The following is a 19,377-nucleotide window of genomic DNA, read 5'->3' on the forward strand; positions in this document are numbered from 1 at the left end:
TTTGCTTCAATAAGATCATTCTGTCCGGCCTAAACTACGTCAAAAAAACTGCTGGAGAGCAGAGCAGCTGTGAAAGCTCTGCCTACTTTTCTCTACACTCAAAGTCTGTGAAAAGCACATCAGCAAGCTTTATCTAATGATCTGATGTCAGAACTGGAGCCACGTAATCAAATCAAGACATACCAGAATCTCAAGACACACTTGTCAGCTGTACGACATCACACAGGAGAATATGAAGACTCCATAAAGGGTAAGACCGCTGATGAATGGACATCACTCGGGGTGGGGGTGCATTTAGCTGTATGGGTTGCTTTTAAACTAATTACAAAAATAGCTTTTCGTTATGAAAGACGCGGCTTTGAGAACCAGTGACGGGCCCGCATCGCTGAGATCTCTTTAGGCATGTTAAACAAACCTGAACCGAGTCTGCTGTGGGGCGTTTGCAGTCGGCGGATTCCTCCGACGAGCTTCCCGGTGTTTGACAGATATGAAGATGAAAGACAGTCTTTGGAGGCGTGTTTCAGGAAGAGCTAAAGCAGGAAGGAGTGCAGCGAATAAATGAAGTCCTGTTTGAATCTGTGTTCACAAACGCTCCGATTTCACTGAGAAACGTTGAGCTTACTGTCTGTCAGCAGGTCTCGTGTCACCGTCGTTGTGTGGAAATCCCCACAGTGTCACTAATATGCTGTCATTAAGCCAAACACAAACACAGCTCTTCTTCACTTCTTTAAAATTTCAGATTTTTGCCACATTTGATGTTTTTAGCTGAGTAAAGTAAAACAAAAGGTAAAGTCAGAGAGCTGTATATCAGAGTTAATTCCCTCTAAAAGCAAGCTGGAGTTTTGAAGGGTGTTTGCTGGCACGATGAAGCACCAGTCAGACTGGTGAAGCAGATTCAAGGTGAAGAGAACACCTGTCAGAGCTCCTCGACGGTTCACCGCCGTGAAAATAAGGCCGTGTATTAAACATCCTCCTTGGATTCCTGAACATGCTGAGAGTTATTCTGTGCTTCCTGAAACCCTGCTCTGCAAACCAGCCGGTTACTTTTGAGGATCGAGTTTAAGCAGCCAAACTGGCAGGAAGCTGCAGTTCCTCTAATGGCCACTTGGTGCTGTTTTACAGCAGGGATTGATGCTGGGGCCTTGGCTTCCTGTTCCTGTTGCCCGTAACCTCCAGAAGTCATCAGGCCATGGTTGTTGAGCCGATGAGTTCCCAGTTTGGGTCTCTACCAACTGAGGAAAAATATCTGGATCTTTAGCTGCGAGATGTTCCACTTTCTGCACCGGCGGCTCTCCGGCTGTGTGCTCGCTGCTCAGTGCCGGGCAGGTACTGAACACCAGGATCACGAAGGCTGGATGGAAGCAGCTGCTGAGACTGAAGCAGGCCTGACAGCAGTGATGTCACTGATGTTCAGTCATTTTTTTTTTTTTTGGCCACTTCACATCATGTGCTTATGCAGACGTGGCTGCACACAGGTATAAAAGACACTCATCAGATAAATGCAGTTTAAGTGTGGGGGTGTGCTGTTCTCTCTGCAGCCACAGGGAAGGGGCGGTTACTGGATGTAACTCCTGGTCTCTGAGCATGTGAGCAGCTCCCGTCAGTCTGCGGCGTGCTGCGGTCTCTGTTCCCACCCTGAATGAGCTGCAGAACCAGAGCTGAACTTTAAGGAGGCTCAGCAGAACTGCACATGTGGAGAAAACTTTCTGTAGCTCACTGGCTTTAATCACACCTGTGCTAATACTTCCAAATTGTGTCTTTGCTAAAGGATGTTTGGTTCCCAGAGTCGTCTACAGCTTGGTGGGTCAGAGTTTGCACCACAAAAAAAGTTGGTAGCAGTTAAACAAATCATCCATCCATCTGCTTCCGCTTATCCTTTTCAGGGTCGCAGGGGGCGCTGGAGCCTATCCCAGCTGTCATAGACCTGGACAGGTCGCCAGTCTGTCGCAGGGCCAACACACAGGGACAGACAACCATTCGCGCTCACATTCACACCTATGGGCAATGTAGATTAATCAATTAACCTATCCCCACAAACAAATCATTCATAGTTTAGTCTAGAGGATGTTTAATGTTAACACCAGTTAAAAGTTGTTATGGTGCCACACACCACATGCTGGCGCTGCAGCGCCCCCTGTCTGTCTGTGATGGGCTACCATGCTAACTTGCTAACGTCAGCTGCACTCTGTAATCCAGCCGCGTCCTGTGTGCTGGATGGATCTGGCCGTACGGTCGACCTCGGCATGTTGCTAAATGAGTGCAGACAAAGTTGAATTCAAACATTGCTTTTGTGCATGCACTGATGGCGTGCTCGCCGCACACACCTGGACCTCCCTCCCGCTGCAGCCGGCTGATCCTTCTTGCACTGCAGAAATTACTTTGATTCAGTTTTAATAAAACAAATAACAAGTGGAGCTGTGGCGCTGAAAAGAACCTCGTGTGAAACAAATCAGAGGACATTGTTTCACAGGAAGCAGCCCTGCACCTTCAGATCTGTTCTGCTGTTACTGTAAACAGGAATCTGCGCTTTAATTGACCCGATTGATTAAATTCAGGTTAGGACAAAAACAGCGGCAGACAGACAGACAGACGCCCCCTCAGTACCGCCACTTCAGGAGAAAGCCCACAAAGCTAATTAATTGGGGCCGACCGGCTGATTTGCATGTTTTGTAAGCACTAATTAAGATATGCAAAATATCCAGATGAACGCTGCAGCCTAAATATATTTTAGGCGGCTCGGCGGCACAGAGGTACGGACGGCAAAACGGACGGAGGCCGCGTCCTGCGGCGGGGCATTAATCCGAGAGTCGCTACGCCACAGCAGCAGGAAGTGCAGCGTGTAGGGGAATTCATCCCGGTGACACGTTTATATTAACAGAGAGCAGGGACGGCCGAACGTGTCGTGGAAGCTGCTGCAGTGCACACGGGCAGGTGTAGAGCCCTCGTAGGTGTGCACGAATCAGAGTCTCAGAAACTGAGTTTGACACCAAAGAGTCTGAGGAGGCTCCGGTCCAACAAGCTCAAGCTCATTCGTGCAGATGACCTGGGCGACGGTTTATTTAGACACCAGGAGACCTGGAACACTGCATGCAGAGGAGCAGTGTGCTTTATTATCATACACGTCATTCAGACAGCACAGCCGGCCTTCTGAAGGTCTTTCAAAGATTTCTTTGGTCTTGGGCTGCTTTTTCCCTCCGGTCTTTGTACCTGATCACCTTCACTTAGCTCTGCAATTTGAGTCATTCGGGCATGAAAAGGATGAATCGGTGTTGTGTCTACACAACAGAAGAATTGTATCTTTAGGCACTTTGTTACCAGCAGCCTGTCACAGAAACACATCATTTGTTCTCATTTCTTTAGTTCAATCTGTGAAAAATACCAAAGATAATACAGTTTGACATAAAATAGTGTTTTTGCACCAACAGGCTGATTCCTGAAGAGCTGTTAGCTGAAATGTTGGCATATTTCAGCGTGTCCTTAAAAGTTTAAAGAAATCGGAGGACAAAAGCAGTGTCTGAAGAAGGTCGGCTGTCACGAAGCCATTCGTAGGGAAGGGAAACGGGAAGAAAAGGCTGAGGGATGAAGATTACAGAAGGACAGATAATCGGAGGAAACGGGGCTGATGGAGCATCTGTGTGAGTCATCTGGGAAACACGGTGGAGGCTCAGTCAGGATTTGAGGCTGAATTTCAGTCAGTGGTGTCGGAGCTCTTTTTACAGTGTCTGGAATTATTAACACAGAGAAAAGTACCATCACACCAGAACCTTCTGGAAGGCATCCGACTGACAGCAGCTCCCTTTTTCCTGGAAAGCATGGAGAACTGTTCCCGAAGATGATTTCAGGAAATGATAAGGAAGCTCAGGCCGTGCTGCAGAGCAACACGCCGCACTCTGTTTTGCTTCTATATCCATATATGTATGCACACGTTACACAAACAGCCCATTCATTTGTACAGGAGAGCACAAATAAACACAGTAACAGTGGAGATGATCACACACACACACACACACACACACACACTGGTCCCAGAGCAGAGCTGCTTCGTATCAGGTTGGTGATGGATGGAGGATGAGGTCAGTCCTGAGGGGGATCCAGACTCTGTGGAAAAGACCTGTTGTTGTCTCTCGCTGTCTCTGAGTGTGTGTGTGTCTCCCTGCTGTGCTGCAGTCCTCTGATGATCTCATCCACTCACTCGCAGAGCTTTAGCAACCTACACACAGGCGCTCATCGCGGGGAAAATGCTGCCGGTGATTCCCTCTTAGAGGAGCTTCATAATGTTTCGATGTTAATCTGTGACCAGGATGGCTGTGAGTAAATAATGATTATATTAAACATGAGTCGGACTTTGTGCTGCACAGAAAGCAGGAACGAAAGTTTCTAAAGGTCAAAACTCCTGAAACGAATAACGTTTAAAATCAGGTACGCTTCACGGCGTGCAGGTGACCTGAACGCTCGTCCTCTCCTCTGCTCCTCGTTTCACCGCGAGTGCAGAGCCGGCTGCCGTAAACGCCGTCGAGCCAAAGTCTCATTTTGCTGATCTAAACGCGCGGCGTGATGCAGAGTTGGGGCCAAAGTTTCCGATGGGCCTAACCTCTGCTAACCTCCGCTCTGGCCTCGTGGTGTTTGTGTCCTGGAGCGTTTACACACGTATTCAATCTTCTGCCAAATACTGAGCTTGCTGTGCAGCTGAGGCTGCGCTCCAGTGCTGCGAGTGAAACTGCAGTGTTTCCTCCGTTACTTTGCACGAGCAGCAGGCGCCGGGCTCGGCCTCAGAGCGAGGGGGGAGGAGCTCGGAGTGCTCCTCCTCCACTCCTCCACACTGGAAGGAGTTGGCTGAGGTGATTCGGGGATCTGACTAGGATGCCTCCCGGGCGATGGCGGTCAACCGCGTCCTGCGGGGAGGAGACCCCGACATGCCAGAGGAGATCATAACTGTCACCTGACTCGGGAACGCCTCTGTGTCCCGCCAGAAGAGCTCGAGGCCCGAGCGTCTCGGTGTCAGAAAAGAGATGGATGGAGGAGCTCGTTGCTCCACCCTCTCGTCCAACATGGCAGCGGATAAAATGCTAAAATAAAAGCTTCACAAACCTGCGGGCGCCATCACTGCGGCTGGCGCTCTGATTCTGAGGTCTTTACAGCAGCTCTTTCACACTGTGAACCCTGCAAAACAAACTTGTTTTCTATATGAGTAAGGCTTTTTTTAGTGCATCGATCCACGCGGCAGAAAAACTGCTGAGTGCAGCCTGTAGTGAAGGCTGGCTGCTCTTTAGCTGCTGTGCGTCCTCTAAACTCAGACTTTGCCTTCAGGCTGAAGATGAGGATTCAGTGTGGTTAATGCAAACCTGAGCACAGCACTAAAATAATGCAAATACACACACACACACACACACACACACACACACACACACACACACACACACACACACACACACACTCTGAAACAAACCAAGGACTGCTCACTGTTCAGCTGCAAACCCTGATGAAGCGCGTTAACGTGGCCGTGTGCAGGCAGGTTTCAGCGATCGATGATTGCCTCCTTCATGTCTCCTCTTCCTGTTCCTTGTCATTGGCACCGTGCTCGTGCGTGGATGCTAACGGCCTTAACTGTGCGGTTCAGTAGTAATGCACAGCCTTGCACAGCTGATTGGCTCTATGGTCCAAGTCATGCCGTCGTTTGTGTTGCATTAAGCTCAGGAGAACCTCTACCGGACAGGAAGTCTGGCACCGCTTCCTCGTTGCACTGCCGGGCGTCTCATTTGATCTCATTTGATCGAGCGCTGCCGTAAAGCTGAGCCGGGGTTAACTGTTTCTGCCACCTCCCCGCCGTGGCGACGCTGCGGCCTCGTTAAATTAAACGAGCTGCCAGTTTTCCTGCCGAACAGTCGTCTGCAGAGCGCAGCACAGCTGCGACAGCGTGTGGCAAAGGTAGATCACCTGTGGCCTCAGTCACTGCTGCTTCTATATATTTGAGATGTTTAATGGAGGGAGAGACGCCCCCTAGTGGCAAACACAGATATCCTGTGTATCCTGTTTGATCATTTGAACCGTCGCCATCTGGATGTTTTAAAACTGAACATAATGAGCGAGGAAAGAGAAACAAAGTAGCTCCGCCCCAAGGCGCCCCCATATTCACTCTGATTGGACTGATTCTGGAACAAATCCAGCTGAACAAAAACCAGATTTTATCTTTGAATTGAGCGACTTGATGCAGTTGTAAAATAGGTTTTGTTGCTTAAATGTGTTTTGCAGCCCAGAAAACTTCACATAGAAATCTCCTGCACTTAGAAAGTAATGAGGGTTCGGAAATACTGTAAAAAATAATCAAATAATGCCCCGCCCCCTGCCCCCAGACGGCCTGAAACTCAGAGTTTTGCATTACTTCAGTTGATGTGCCAGAGGGGGAAACAGTTTTTCATACCAGGCTGTAAACATGTTTGTTCCAACATGACTGACTGGTGGAGCCTCCGGTGGCCGTTAGAGGAACTGCAGCTTTGTGTTGGCTTCATTTCTCCGTGCTCAGGTTGCCGCTCGGTCTCTCCTCTGATTCTTTTTTCATTTATTTTTTCTGTGCTCCTCTCTCTCCGTCTCGCTCTCACTCCGTTGCTTCCTCCCTTCTCGATTTTGGCATGTTACCACGGTAACCCACTGCCTCCTTTATTGGGCCAAGTTGTGGTGCAGTTTTTAAGGCCCGTGCTGGGTTCAGACCACACAAACACAGTCGCACAACACTCAGGAACACCTGCTATCACACTCACAATCATCAACACCTCAACATGATCTGTTTGCATCTGCCACACACACACACACACACACACACACACACACACACACTCTCGATGTGATCCATCTTTAGTTTTCTCTCACACTTGGCTGACGTCTCTCTCCCCTTTCAGACCCCGCGGGAGATTACCCAGAGTGCTGCTGGCCTGAGCTTCCAGAAGATAAAGAGGAAGAGGAGAGAGAGGAGAACAGACAGAGTTGGGAGGAGGAGGTGGAGCCTCAGGAAGAGCCCCTCCCCCTCCAGTGAAGCCCCTCCCTTTAGAGGAAGTGCAGTGAGTACCAGCTTTTTATGTCACCAACCCACTACTGCTCACTACCAGAGGTCATATCCCAGAATGCATTTCATACCCTGAGACCACACTGTACCGTTACCACTGCCTGCTGCCCATTTTTTCACATCGGTCGGTCATCACCTTTCCTTCCTCTGTTTCTTGCACAGATCTTGTGGACACATTTGTTGCTGCTTTCTCTTTCTCTGATGGTAAATGTTCTTTCCTTGTGTTCTGTCGTGTATACATGTTACCCTGCTGGGTGCTCATACCCGCCTGTTAAGTCTGCTGTAATTAGAGCAGACGTAGCGTTTCTGAGGAGCGCACTGATCTGACCGAAAGAAGTCGCTCTCCAGTTTTTGTGAGGTTAGTCCAAAAAGCATCTGATGTTAGCGTCTCTGTGCTCATAGCTACCAACAGAAGTGACAGTGATGATAGTAGCGTGAGCTCCACCTTGTGGTTCAGATTGGCATTGCATGAGAGTACAGCGCGTACCTGTTTCAAGTTCGGTTGACGTCTCGGACTCTTTGTATATATTCTTTCATTTAAAAGTAAATTGGGCTCCAACACAGTTGGTGTGAAATTCACGTGTGTGTGCACCTGGTGAAGGTGTGTCTGCTCTTTCGTTTGGGTTGCACTTTAGTCATCGTGCAGCTCTCCACACTCGCACGGTTGTAATTATTCACACTGATTTGTGGTGTGATTCAAAGCCAGTTGTGGATCACTGCGTACGTTTATTAATTAAACAGGACGGCCTCAAATATAAATTTCATTGGTTAGTTTATAACATGCGGTGTGTGTGTGTGTGTGTGTGTGTGTGTTTACATATCTTTGTGGGGACCAACAGTCCTTATGGGGACGAGGAGTTTTTCCCCGTAAGTTTGAAGACCCAAAATGTGGTTTTAGTTTCAGAGTTAGGTTTGGGGTAAGGGTCAGGCTTAGGCATTCATTTTTCATGGTTAGGTTTAGGGAAAGCATTATGTCAATTAGATGTCCCCACAAAGATATTAAGACACAGAGTGTGTGTGTGAGTGTGTGAGAGTTTTCCTTTTCTGAGTGAGGTTAGCCAAATGTTGTGGGGCTGTGGTGCGGAGCTGTGTGAAGTGTTGAAATCTCGTGTTGCTTTTCTTTCGTTTTGCCAGTTTCCGTCAAGTCAAGTTTGATTTTAATCTGAAGTTTAACAACAGCATTAAATTTAACGGCATCTTCTGACGGCGGTCTCCAGGGATGTGATCGTATCGTTTAAAAGCACGTTCTGCATCCAGAAGAAGCTCAGGTTTCATCTAAAGCAGCTGACCACTGCTGTCACTAACTCTGTATAAAAGCAATAAATTAAACTTAAAGTTAGAAATCAGAAGCTTTTTGGACCCAGTGCAGAACGATGGTCCGGTCTTTGTGTTTTTGAGCTCCTCACGGAGGCAGAAACATCAGTGAGCTATCGATCAATCAATCAGAATATTTTGTTAATCCCAGAGGAAATTATGTTGCCACGGTTCCTCCCGGACCGTGCGAGCAGTAACCAACTAAAGTAAATGAAATGATACAGAATATTACAGCATTATAAACTATAAGAAAATAAATATATCAGTGAATCACACACAGTATGTGTAGTAGAGGCTGAGCAGCCCTCCTTATCACACTGATAGTGAACGTGTTGTTTCCTGTGTCGAGGATGTGCAGAGGTTTGGGGTAAAGTTTGACCCACAGATGAAGCTCGTGTTTTTTTCTCCTGTGGAAAATCGTTTTGGTCCTTTTAACAGAAATAAGTCGTAGATCATTTCTCACTTTTATTCGACTCGGTCGACTGCAGCACGCTGCCTGTTGGTTTCCATGCTCATCCTCTAGGTTTGGTTAAATGTGCACGTTTGCAGGAGTTACCTTCAGGCCCTTTGAACTGCGGCTTCCTGGGAGACGTGTTATTGCTCCCAAATGGGCTGAAGTTGCATAAGCAGCTGCTTCTTTGTGAACAGCTCAGATTAATCCCAGCTTTTCAAATGTAACTGTTCACTGATGTTCTCTGTTTTCTATTAACAGTAAGTTGAACATCTTTTAGGTCTCGAACTAAACCGTCGCCTATAAAAAGTTAATGTATAAAGTCTAAAGTCATCTTTCTGTCACTGGATGGACAAACGTGTGGATCATTTACTTTGGTGTCAGGAGCTGACGTGCTGCTCGGCTCTCTGTGGGAAACTGTTGATCTTTAGTAAAACGTGTCGCAGCCTGAAACATCGCAAATCAATCCTGCGGTTGCATTAATTCACTGAGCGCTCTGCATTGGGTTTGATGTTACCGGGGACAATGGCGAACTCTGAGGTTAAACTTTTAAGTCCATCTTAAAAGATTTACGTAACTATTTTTAAAGCCCGGTAGAAATGCAACCACATAAACTAGTGCAATAGGGGTTTTTGGAAGAGTTGTGCTTGCATAACACGCATTCAGCTCAGGTCGCGGTTTCCTTCCACAAACTGCTTTTTGCGCAAGTGATCGCAACATCAAAAACATTATAATCCAGAAACGCACTTTATCGATCCGATCAGCTGTTCACTGCACTTCGTACATTGGAATAAACGTCAGCGTGTGTTGCATGTCCGCCATTACCACGGAAAACCAGAAGTGACATCACTTTTCGTGGGAAATGTAGTTTTGTCCCCTACAGGGTCTTTCAAAGGTTTACTGTTGTCATGTTTGACTTTGTGTCTTTCTGTACAGTTTCTCAGAGGCTTTGAACTCAAACTGCACTGTTGGAAATATTTTATTTTAATGCTGTTTTTTGGAAACTGTGCAAAATAATATTTTAGTTTTTCTGCAGTTTACAGAAATGAGTGCATCTGAAAAATGAAACTATGAAGACACTCCAGATAAGTTTGCTGTGGTTGGAAACTGTTGTGTGCAACTTTTTTGCATTTACAATTTCAGGGTAAACCTCTGAAATCTCTGTAACTAGAAATATGTGTAAAAAAACAAAAACTGATTTTCAATTTTTTTGTAGTTTGTTGAACTTTTTGTTTTTTATGTAGTTACTATGGACGTAATGCGTGCATGTCATTAAAGTTTGTGATATAACGGTTGTGTGGATGTATAGAAACGTGAAATGCTCCCATAAATGGCACCACAGCAGGTGAAAATACAAAGATCAGCTGTGGCAGACTTGGTTGTATTGTGGCTTTAAAGGGTTAATGTGCTCTGTCCCTGTTAGATTTAATTACACGGATGTTTCTGCATTTCTCTCTTTTCTTATTTTGTATTTCTTACATTTCATTTGTGGCGTTTCCAGTCCTCCATACAGGAAGACTCGGCAGAAGTAATCCTATTTCAGAGATGACCAAAAGGTGAAAGTCGAGTTTGATTTACTGGGAAAAAAACCAACCTCGGTGTGAGAAACAGCTCGTCGTCCTCGGTGTTCGCCCCATTTTAAAGCTTCTTTACAGAAATCGTCTCCTGGTGTCACCTCTCGCTCATCGGGAAGAGAAATCAAACCCAGCCTCACATCGCTGGGCTCTGATTGTCCCTCCGGTGTCCTTCAGTCCTTCAGAAAGTGAAAGAGGAGGGCGATAAACACATTTTGGCTGAATTCAAGGCCTCGAGAGGCATTTACTCGTCCTCGCTGCAGCCTGTGCAGGTCTGACTGCGTGCCGGGAGATTTCACTGTAAAACGTGTTTATTCTTCTTCTCCTGCATCACTTACTAATCAATTCCCCGCTTTCTTATTCTGCTCATGTATAATTTACAGGCTTTAATTTGCTGTGTTGATTTAAAAGCAGCGTGTGGAAATCACGGTGTAAAGGCAGCCGATAATGCAGAGCGTGTAAAAGGAAGAGGTGAAGAGAGGAGATGGAGGGGGCGAGTAATGGACAAGGACTGGAGAGCACCTCCTGGAGAGCGCGGACGTGTTTTTGGATGAGAAGGCCGAGACACCTTTCTGTACTGAAAGAGAAAAAGTCAGAGGGGCACTTTGAAAAGATGTGACATTTAATTTCCCAAATTCAAAACAGAGGTCCTGTTTTCTGCAGGATCGCCTCTCCGGAGTCTAAAAGTGAGGAGGAGAAGGTTTGAGGGGGAAGAAATGATATTTGAGAGCAGGAAGAACAAAATGAGGAGGAAGGAGATTTGATACATGCGGACGAGAGAAAAGAGCAGCGGGACGGCGAGATGAGCGAGGAGACGCCGTAAATACAGGCGGGATGGGCGAAGGGAACGACGGGCTGGTTTTTCAATCAGCTGTGTGTGTGTGTGTGTGTGTGTGCTGCAGTGGCTCCTCCTCAGCTGGAACCAGTACTCTCGGTTCAGCAGGTTCATGCTGTAACAGTTTAAACATGGCGGCGTCCGCTGCCTCCGGTGCCCTCGCCGCTCTCATTTTAACCTTCTTTGTAGTCCGAGCTGCTGCAGGGTCCCGCCGCTGCGTCACACGGTGGTGTAATTTGGGCCGGCACGTATTTGGGAACGTTTTCAACAAAGCTCAAGGCTGTGCGTAGAGTTCAGGGCACCGCATCTGGAGCCGTCATGGAGGACGCCGGGGTCTACGGGGCGGTTCTCAGAGGTGTCGCCGGGGTACAGGATAAGTCGTGATGTGTGCGAGGGGCGTGGCTGTGGAAGCCTGCGTCCAAATCTGACACGGATTCAGGCTCAGCGAGTAGGATGATGGGAAAGTCCAGTTCCTGGAGGCAGGCTCCGCCTCCAGGGACTCCACGTGGCACAAACCAGATATCCACGACAATCCCGACAGCACCTGAAATTGAAGAGCAGCTCTGCACGACAAACCGTTTGGCCGCATCCAGCCGGCTGCATCGCCGTGGCAACTCGTGCTGCAGACCTAACCTGAGATCAGCTGTCTGAAGGCGCGGCCGCCGACCCCAGCACCTCTGAGCACGGGCAGCAGGGTCTGATGAGCATCAGTAACTCGTTTGTCTTCTTATGCAAACGATAACGATGACCCCGTTTGAATTGGGTGTTGATAATTAATCTTCGCCGTCAGCCCGTTAACGCGATGACAGGATGAAGCCATCATCTGCACATGTAAATGTTCATTTAATGGAGGAACGGCGTCTGTCAGTCTGTGGCGTCCTAACGATCCAGCTGTGAACGGTCGCTGTCTTCACACAGAAACGCTGCCGTCTCTCCGCGGACGTGTTCCCATTACTTATTGGTCGATCGATAAACCTTCAAGCGGGTAACCGGCTTCGTTACTTGGGCTCGTGTTTTGACCTGGCGGTGAGCGGTCACCAGGACACGTTTTCAGTTCAGTGACGTCGCTCTGTGACGACCGGTCGAACCTGCAGATGCTGCCGGCGGCTCGGTAACCGTGTCCATGTGTCACATGATCAACAAGCTCAAAACTATTTCAAAAATGCAGATGAGCCAGTAAATCCCCGCTGTGAGGTCCCAGCACCTGAGTCATAATCCGTGCGATCAGGATATGTGATCTATTTATACTTTTACAGATTGTCGTCCTCACACTTGGGGTAAAAACGGTGAAAGAGCAGCTCGTCTGTGGCTGATTACACGTCCGTCCTTTGTCCTGTACGGTCTCCTTCCATTATTAACTCCATGTTTTTGTTTCAGCTCGGTTTAAATGATCGCTGATGAAAATCATCAGATCTGCCAACTGAACGTCCAGTGGACTCGTCACACTAACTTATTTAGACACACTGTTATATTATTTATATACACCTCCCAGCATGCACTGCAGCAACTTTCCAATTTCCCAGAAATCTGCTTTTTTTTTAATTCACAGATGAAAAAGGTTAAACAGTGGAAACAGTTTTGTGTCTCCGAGCAGAATTAAAACCATGCGCCGGTGTCGCCTGCGCCTCGCTCGCCTCCTGCTCGTTTCTGAAAGGGCCGAAGTCGCTGGCGTCATGAATTGTGACGAAGTGCAGAAACTGCTGTCAGGAGGGACAACAAATATTTAAATAAAGACATAAAAGGAGCACTTTGAGTGGGAACGGCACACAGGTTTGAGTTACAGCGCATGTAGGGTTATGTTATTCTAACCTAAAAATCCGAGCTGCTTAAAGTCAAAGCATCCCCGCGAGCCTGGCCGCACGCAGCTGTGATCCAGTCACTCTGAAACGCGCACGTGCGGCGGGAATCTGCGCCGAGCGCTCTGTAGGCCGAGTGGACTTCATTCTCTGCCTCGAGACGACAGATCTGAAAGTTCTGCAGGAGGCCACGTGTGTCCTGGAGTGCATCTGTAGTCCGAGCTCTTCTGACCAATCACGAACTGGTGCACAGAGAGTTGGCGTTTGTTCATACTCAGTTTCAAATCCATCCGCCGTCACCTGAGAACGTTGAAGCTGTTTCTTGGCGTGGTCGCATCAGCACCGTCGCCTCACGGCAGTGAGGGTTTGAATCTGACCGCCGGGTTCCTAAAATATGGCTCGGACCAAACCCGAACACTGACCCTGCTGAAGTCAGAACCGTGCAGATCAGTGCGAGGTGATTCGCTCTGTGGTGACATCACACATCGCCTGATGCTGTAAGGAGGAAGCGAACTAGCGCACTCAAACCAGAGGCCCACAGGCCCGTTGCAGCTCGGGGTCACCTGTCGATCACAGCGACCTCAGCAGCTTACTGTGGGCACCGACTCGCTGCCGGAGCCTCCAGCGGTCATCAGGGGAACTGCGTGGTTTGGTACGGCTGCCTCGGCTTCGTTTAGGCTCACCTGGTGGTGCCTGAACATCACCGGTGTGCACAGAGCAGCACCGTCGCTGACGTTCACGCCCGCCAGACTCGCAGCAGTTCCGGAGGCTGGCGTATCGCATGAAACCCGAGCACTCTCTGCAGCAGCAGCGCCGTTTAAAATATTCAGACTTTTCCAACATATGCATCTCTGAAGCCCTCAGCAACTTTCACCATTTCCATATGCATAAGATATTTCTGCTCCAGCACCAAATCACAGTCACCAGTCTGAGGAGCTGCTAGTGCAGAAAACCTGACCAACTGAAGCCAGAATTTCACCAGCGCTTGGCTGCTGTCCAGTCAGGCTTTTTTCAGCGCTTTGCTGGGCCGCAGCCAGCCTGCGGGCCGCTGCCAGCCCCACCGGGTGCTCGGGAAGGTTTGTTTTCACGGCCCCTTCTGCTTTGTTGAATGGGCTGTGTGAAGCTCGGGGGTTGGAGCACCGTGCTAACACTGGCGGGGTGACGGGTGCAGTTTGCGCACGGGTCATCCCGGCTAAAAATATTTGCATCCAAGGTGGCGTGAAGCAGCTCGAATGAAAGCATCCACCAAACGGCACGGCACTGGGGTTGCAGAGGCGGCTCTGCACCTGATAATCCGGCGGGGGCTTCTCCTCCTCGTCTTACTGGCGCCGAGACTTTGCTCGCTTGTTTTCGTGACCCTCCGGCGCTGAAACCTCATTAAAAAAGCCACTGTATAATTTCATAACGAAGGGCCTTTATCACCGCTGAGATGTACGTATGGCTGCGCGGTTATTGCTCGGCGCTGTTCTGATGCCGATCGTCGGCGAGATCATTAGTCTTAATTATGCGAAGGATCAAAATATTTAACAGCACATCATCAGTTCAGCGGCGTCTAAATGTTTGAACGTTCCTGGTATGTCTGTTTATTAATTGTGGAAAACAAAGGCTGCATGATTAATGCGATGCCCTAATGTTGTGTCACTCTCTGATCATACTGTTGTTCATAAAATCGCCATCTGTTACCTCCAAATGCTGCACGCCAGTCTGCATGGTGGCGGCGGCGGCGGCGTTTGCTGCAGAGGGGGGGGGAGCGTGAGGAGCGGTGCAGGTAGAGCGCGCGGGCTGATGGGATCTCCGCAACCGCTGCTGGAGGTATCGACTACGTGGGAGAGAGTGACTCACCCTAAAAAGTCCACACACACCTGTGGAGGAGGTGTGTGTGGGCAGCCAGTGTGGCCGGGCAGATTGCTGCTCGCCTCTCTCACCGAGCCGCCGCCATCGCCAAAACGCTCCGTTTATTCGCTCTCCTATATGTTTGTTTTTGTGCGTTTCTCCACCAACACACCTGCGCCGAGCGGCTCGTATCAGAGACGTTTCACTCGCCGATGATTCACTTGTTTAGCTCGGCGCTCGTGCGATTTCTGCGCTTCCTCTGAGGTCTCGGTGTTACGTTGGGAACTTTTAGGTTGTTTTTCCTCTCTCGCTCGTCTCCCTCACTCTGCTGTGAAATGTTTTGTGGTTGTGGGTGTTCAGAGTTGAGAAATGTGTCATCTGAAATCACATCCAACCCCTCCCCCCTCCTCTGTTCTTCTTCTGCAGATTGTTTTCTGCATCCTGGATTTCTGCAAGTGTGCATGAAGAAAAAGTTCAACTGAATGTTTTTAATGACCGAACACGTCGATTTGTTCGTGCTTGTCATACCTACATACACTCGTTCCTTTATTGGTGACAGATATTCTAAAGTTATTAAAGGGTTTAGATCATTTTCATGAGCTTCAGCAGCTCTAGGTTGCTGCCATGTGATTGGACAATTAGATATTTGTGGTAATGAGCGGTTGGACAGGTGTACCTAATAAAGTGGCTGTATAAATGCCCGGCCTGGATTGTTTTATTGTGTATTTATTGCAGTTTTGTGTCTTTAATGTATCATTTCATAAAATTTTAACCAGCCAGAGGCGGGGTTGGAAACTAGGCTGGTTAACGCAGAAACACAGAAACATTAACTTGTTTACCGTTGGCAGGATGCGCTCGCCTGTCACTGGTTACACAGACGCTGAGTCTCCCTCCTGTGCGGAGACCGCCACCTCATCATTAACCACAAACACGGACAGACACGCGGTCGTCCTTCCCCGGGTCTCTTCGGGGCTTCAGACGTCCTGAGGTTCAGTTTGGGGAGTTATTAAAATGTTTTTAGTCGTATCTCTAGAGCTGCGAGTAAATATTCTTAATGCAGTGATATGAATATTAAAAAAATCCAGCTGTGAATATACCTCAGCAAACACACACTGATGGATGCATCGGGGGAAACTTGTTTAGCATTTTGCCCATCGAGTCTGTGACACTTCGGAGTTTGGACCACCAACCTTCCGGTTGGTAGACGACCTCCTGAGGCTCAGCTGAAGCAAGAAAATAAGAACTGTGCAAACTTGCATGTGCTTTTTAATGCTTGCAGGGTTCATAGGTCAGCACTGAAGTACAAGGACTGGACAGTGTGGAAAAAAGCAGCCAATGTCCAAAGAACAGCTTTGGAAGACCTTCGGAAAGCTCTGGAGCTGCTTCTACAGAAATGAAGGGGGCTGCAGTTCCTGGAGGGTAAACCCGAGTTGATCGCTGCAGTCTGTTCCTCGACAGGTGTTGGTGTTGATGTTGGGGGTGGGGGGAGCCGCTGGAAGCCAAAACGGGAAGCAAAGCAATCATGAAGGCTTCTGCTGGGAGTTTTTCCTGGGAACATCTCGTCTTTCACCAGCTGCTCCAGCGTCTCCATCTGTCCGATGTGATTTTGTTTTAATGTGAAAACAGCGATTGTAGGAAAAAACGGTCAGCGAGGCTTAATTTCTCCCAGCATGCTTCACAGGTAGATGGAAACGCTAACAGCAACTTTGCTTTTTGTCACCAGCCCTGGGCGATCGGGCGTCGGTGAAGTCGAACAGCCCACAAGGGCCGACGCGTACGCCGAGCGCTTTGTCACTGACGCATCGATCGCCTCTGAGGCGCTCCTGGAAACGCAAAGAGCCACGGTTTCATCCACAGAGACTCCCGCTCTGCTTCCTGCCACAGTTTCTGGATGCTTTTTGTATTATTTTTGAACACACCCACACCCCCATCGGACGCAGCAGCTCAGTAACGTTGGAGTTTATCCAGCAGCACATAATTGAGGCCATGATGAAGTCAAGTGTTTTTCAGAGTAATGAGTGTTAGACTGTTTTAGTCTGGAAGGTAGATCTGCCTCACAGCTTCCCCCAAATCACACCCCCACCCATCCATCCATCCATCCGCAACACATTTGTTCAATTTTGTTAAGTGCCACTCAAGAGGTATTCCTCAAAAACAACAAAAAATCTCAAAATTGATTTTCTTTTTCATTTTTTTAATTTATTTATTTTCATGGGAGGTGTCAGGAAAGTGCACATTTTACACATTTTTAAAAGCTCAAGTGACAGTAGAAATGGAGATTTTAAAGGTAACTAATCCAATTACGCATGAAGAAAATGTGCTCACTGTGTTCAAATTGAAGATGGGAAACAAGTTAATTGCAGGAGAAGGAAGCACCCGAGCGACCCGCGTTTAGCCATCCTGCTAACGATCAACGAAGCACTCCATTTTTAAATGCGTCTGTCGGAGTTCACGAGAAATTCTGGTAGAAACTGGAACATCGTTTCTGAAAATTTGCACAGTGAATTTTGGAAGTGGAAGAAGAAACGCAGAATAAGTTTAACAAGAGGAAATGTCCTGTGGTTGGATGAGCCGCCCGTGTCCACTCGTCACCTCCCCCTCGCCGTACGTGCCCAGTGAAACAACAGGATGCAAGATCAGCGTATCTGCAGACGTTAAACTGTGAGTGCTCCACGCAAACTCAGTTGGAGTTGAAGGATGAGGACATGCTGCACTGTAACGGCCAGCAGGGGGCGATCAGCCTGGTCTCAAAACCGCCCATCACTCCCAGGATCTGTGATGTCAGTCATCACCAGAGATGGGCAGTAACGCGTTACTGTAATCAGATTACTTTTTTCAAGTAACGAGTAAAGTAAGGGATTACTATTGCAAAAACGGTAATTAGATTACCGTTACTTTCCCGTAGGAACGCTGCGTTACTGCGTTACTAAAACCGTGATTTTTTGCCAGAATGTCTCATGACAGTGACGTAAGCAAGTGCGACGTTCGTGACAACAGCTGTGTGCAGATCAACAATGGATCATATATCGAGTGCGGGAGAGAGTATGAGCGTGCAGCGTTTAAAGCGTGGAAGTACTGACCTTACTTTGAGTTTGATTCCATAAAAAGTGACAAAAACATTAGTGGCCGTTGTGCGTGGGAAGAAAACTTCTCTTTACAGCAAAAAAACCCCTAAACTTCCAAGCAAGCACCAAGTAGCTACAACGTGATGGGAAACTCACAGATTCTTCCACTGACCGCCGCGGCACACCTGCACCAGGGTAAACCTCCGCCTACCCCACTCCTGCTTTGCAGGTGAAAATAGAGCAAAAGGACCGCTAGTCTTTGATTTTATTCATTTTCTGCTGTGTTTTACTTGCATCTATTTGAAAGACTGAGTGTAAACACACACAAAAAAAATTATTTTATTTTATGTGCTCGAATGTGCAGAAAATAGGTTTAAATGTTAAACAAATTTCTTCCAGTCAGAGAATGTTGCATATAATAAAATTTTTGCTTGATGCATAAAGTTAAAAGATTAAAACGGATAAAACAAGTTTAAAAAAAAGAGACTTTTCCATTTGATTACATTTTGTATGATGGATTATGCAGAAAAAGTAGAATTGGGTTGAAAGATCTATCACTTTATCACCTATTCAGGTTGTAAATCGTGTTTTTAAAAAGTAACTAAGTAACTAAGTAATTAATTACTTTTGAAAATAAGTAATCAGTAAAGTAACAGGATTACTTTTTGGGGAAGTAATCAGTAATTAGTTACTGATTACTTTTTTCAAGTAACTTGACCAACACTGGTCATCACTGTTCTGTTGAGTCAAGCGCGACATTTATTTTGTCATTTATTCACCTGCTATGGTAAAAAGGGGCCGAGGAGGAGCCTCCAGGTGAGGTCTGACTTTTGGGAAGTTGTCTCGTTCTTAAAATAAAGATTTACAGAATGACGTTCCTGAACAGTCGCCCCCTGCTGGTAGATTTAAGGCATGGCGGCTTCGCTTTTCAGAGCTGGAAGCGCCTCCGCCCTTTGTAGCGCCCGTGATGGAGTGAGTGGGACTGACCGTGATGTCACTCATTGGTAACAGTTTTGGGATAATTGGCACTTTCTCCATCCTTTGTGCTGATTTGTCAAAGACCCCCTTTAGCAAATGAAACTGTTGCTAATCACCGTGAAACGGATTGATGGCTCCTTGTTGCTTCAGACTCGTGCCGCAGGCTTATATCCAGGCTCCGCCTCTGCGAGCTGAAACGCGCCTGAATGCTGACCGCCATGACAGAATCGTACAAAGTGACGTACGCCCCGATGAGCGAGCTCCTTCGTTAGCTCCTCGTGGCTGCTGACAGGAGAAGCCCGAGTGTGAAAGCCAAAGTCAGCCTGTAAAAGTTTCACCCCCCCTCGCTCCAGTGACACCATCGGAAGTTGTGATCAGCAGGTTGTTAGCTTACCAGCAGTGATGTACTGTTGTTATCACATGAGAAGGTGCGAGCTTGAGCTTGGCTCTTGCCTCTTTTGGCGAGACATCAGC

At 47.8% G+C, this 19,377-nt stretch overlaps 1 protein-coding gene across 2 annotated transcripts in view; it reads left to right on the forward strand.

The window, feature by feature from the left end:
• Positions 1-19,377, forward strand: part of LOC146363584 (zinc fingers and homeoboxes protein 2-like) — a 128,291-nt gene that overhangs the window by 31,971 nt on the left and 76,943 nt on the right. For both annotated transcript variants that reach the window (XM_084919792.1, XM_084919793.1), the window contains exon 2: positions 6,894-7,052. The gene's annotated coding sequence lies outside the window, so the exon portion shown is untranslated. The remainder of the gene's footprint in view (positions 1-6,893; positions 7,053-19,377) is intronic.

The sequence above is a fragment of the Perissodus microlepis genome, chromosome 22 (genome assembly GCF_051167445.1).
Source record: "Perissodus microlepis isolate ML-2025 ecotype Zambia chromosome 22, ASM5116744v1, whole genome shotgun sequence".
In the NCBI taxonomy this organism is placed as follows: domain Eukaryota; kingdom Metazoa; phylum Chordata; class Actinopteri; order Cichliformes; family Cichlidae; genus Perissodus; species Perissodus microlepis.